This window comes from Mirounga leonina, unplaced genomic scaffold, assembly GCF_011800145.1.
Source record: "Mirounga leonina isolate KUSES-001 unplaced genomic scaffold, KU_Mleo_1.0 Mir_94, whole genome shotgun sequence".
Classification (NCBI taxonomy): domain Eukaryota; kingdom Metazoa; phylum Chordata; class Mammalia; order Carnivora; family Phocidae; genus Mirounga; species Mirounga leonina.
In genome coordinates, this window is record NW_023270855.1 from 22,995,224 (window position 1) to 22,998,314 (window position 3,091).

General features: G+C 46.0%; 1 protein-coding gene across 1 annotated transcript in view; it reads left to right on the plus strand.

Moving 5' to 3' along the window:
• Positions 1-3,091, plus strand: part of FRMD4B (FERM domain containing 4B) — a 253,901-nt gene that overhangs the window by 72,883 nt on the left and 177,927 nt on the right. The window lies entirely within an intron of this gene.

Sequence of the window (3,091 nt, forward strand, 5' to 3'; positions counted from 1 at the left end):
TGTGGATCTAGCATGTTGCTTCCTTTTTTGTACCTCATATAGTAAAGATAGCATCCCTCCTTTTTCCTTTGAGCAAGGAGAATTTGGTGTAATAAAATAACAGATGAGATTTTTGAGGAAGATGAGAAGATTTTATTTTGTTTTCTTTCTTCGTTTTTTTCCTCTAGGAGTAGAATGAGTTTGCCAAAGGATAGAAGCTGGATAGATGCCTTACTGTGCTGGATATTATTTACTTTGTAGTGTTTTTAGATCTTTATGATGCCAAAAAGCCATTCAAAGTCAGGAAGGTGGCTGCAGAACTTAAGCAGCCTACTAGTCAGCGCGGGGCAATCGTAACTGGTTCCTTCCCCTTCAGGATTCTGCTACTTCTGCACACTCCCTTCCATCTCCTCCTGTTTGGGTCCAAGACTGAAAGATGCTTCTCGCTCTCTCAGCCAAAGGGAAAGAGGAGTGAAAGCAGGCATGGAGAGAAGAACAAGACCACCTAGCCTCTGGCTCAAATGGGATTGAAGCAGAACTTCTCTCCCCGCCAAACCCTCCTGCCTCCTCCTTGGGGTGGGATGTAGAAGGGGGAGGGGCAAACAGACCCCCTGAATGAGAAGCCTGCCTCTGCACAGTTGCTTTGAAGGGGGCACCTTCACCCATCAAATCCTCACCCTGTTCTGCAGGTTAACGCACTGGGGTCCCGGGGAGGTGGGGGCGGGGGATGAGAGACATGTTGACTCCTTTGGCTTAGTTATGTAGACATTCCCACAAGCCTACCCTAAGCCTTTTCTTCTCACTGCTGGCACTCGGCAGCTTCTGCCCAGATGGGCTTCCCTGGCCCCCCCTACTGTTCAAGCATCCCCTACTGCCTTAGAGCATCCCCTACTGCCACAAATCTGGGATATGTCTTGCCATAGAGCCTTCGTTCTTACTGCACTTCTGCCTTGGAGCGTGATTTGCATGTCTCCTCCCCCTGTTGCCTAGCTCTTTCCTACTCACCCCTCTGTCTCAGCTGCAGCATCATGTGATGCATTCCCTGACCCTCCTCCCCGCCACATCCTACATTACATGTCTCCCTTATAACCCATGTGGCAGTGCCCGCTTCCTCTTATTACTTGGTCAATTGTCTGCCTTCCCCACTCCACTCGAAGACCCCCTGAGACAGAGTTCATCTCTGTGTTGTTACAGTGCATTCTAAGGACTTAGTCCCCTGCCTGACACATAATGCAAACTCAATACATCATTTTTTTAAGGAACAAGAGTATGTATTTTGGGAATGGATGAACTTCTTTCTGTATCCCTGTTGAGACAAATAGTCATTCATTTGTCAGTTCAATAAACATTTCCTGATTGCCTGCTATGTGCCAGCCACCAGGGAAACAATAAGAAGACCCTTTCCCTACTTCTACCAGTGGTTTCTGAGTGGGGGTAGCTACCAGCACACCTGGGGGCATTGAGGTGCTTTTGTTGTTGATGTCATAATGACCAGGGGCACTCCTGGCAGAGCCCAGGGTCACAAAACATTTTCCAATGCAAGGGGTACTCCACAATGGGGAGAGACCATCCAGCTACCCCACCCCCACCTCACCCACAGGGCTTCCTGATAGAGCTTGCAGTCTAATCGAGAAAAGAGGAAGAAGGGGAAACATCCTGTCACATGAGAGATTTTGTAGCATTGCCTGGCCCAAGGGAGGCATCAGTATTCCACCTTGGGGTGATTGTGGTGGGAATTTTTGTAATATGCCAAAGAAAGGCTTTGCCCCAACAAAGGAGTCTCTAATTTAAATGAAATGATAAAACCAAAAGCCAGAGAACCAAAATATAAATAGTTTATGATGAAAATTACTATTCCTCATTTTTATGATAAATCATAAAAAGGTAGGTGAAGATAATAGAAAATGGCATTCCAGTTCTTTCTCAAAGGACGTTAAGTTCATTATAGCTCTTTCGTAAGTGCCCAAAAACCATCATGGAATGATTGTTGCATTTTTCCCCAATCTGCCTTTTGGGGAGAAAATATCAAGAGGGAGGAAATTTTCCCCCACAGAAGTCTTGTGAGTGGAAGAGCAGAGTGTAGCATTTAATTAGACCAGGGTTCATCAACTTGCATGACATTTTAGGCAGAAGAGTCATTTTTTGTGGAGACTGTCCTGGGGATTGTAGGATGTTGAGCAGCATCCCTGGCCTCTACCCACTAGATGCCAGTAGCACACCACCCCCCCAGTTGTGACAACCAAAAATGTCTCCAGACATTGACAAATGTCCCAGAGGGAGGGATGCAAAATTGCCCCTGATTGAGAGCCATTGAACTAGATCTTGTTTTCATCCCCCTCAAGCCCAAGTCAGATATTCAGAGTCTATCAGAATTTAGCCACACTGGCTTTTCAGGTGTGTAAAGAGTATAGTTTAAAAATGTCCACTGGCACAGGGGTGCCTGGGTGGCTCAGTGGGTTAAGCATCCAATTTGATTTCAGCTCAGGTCATGATCTCAGGGTTGTGGGATCGAGCCCCTTGTTGGTCTCAGCACTGGGCATGGAGCCTGCTTAAGATTCTCTCTCTCCCTCTCCCCCAGCCCCTCCACCACCACTCAAATTGTGCTTGCTCTGTCTTAAAAAAAAAAAAAAAATTGTCCACTGGCAGTGAACTCTGTTTTTCATGGGCAGAAGGAACCATTGGAAGCTATGTTACCAACTGGCTCTCTCTTTCTAGAGACAGGAGTTGGCATTTCATGCTGTCTTCCCAGCATTGTGCTCTTCTTCCTGCTGATTGCTCAAAGGAGAACCTACAGGAGCCTCAGGGATAATGACAATTTCTCTTTTACCTCTGTAGCAGAACTCCCAGGTGTATGAATAATGCTGTCACCTGAAGCATCTTTTTAAATCTCCAGAGAGAGCTGCAGGAAATTACAGCATATTGCAGGGAATGGTGATGCTGAAGAGGAAAGACAGTCCTCTTCTTGAATGGAAGGAAGGAAGGAAAGAAGGAAGAGAGAGAAAGGAAGGAAGGAAGGAAGGAAGGAAGGAAGAAAGAAAGAGAAAGGAAGGAAGGAAGGAAGGAAGGAAAGAAAGAAAGAAAGAAAGAAAGAAAGAAAGAAAGAAAGAAAGAA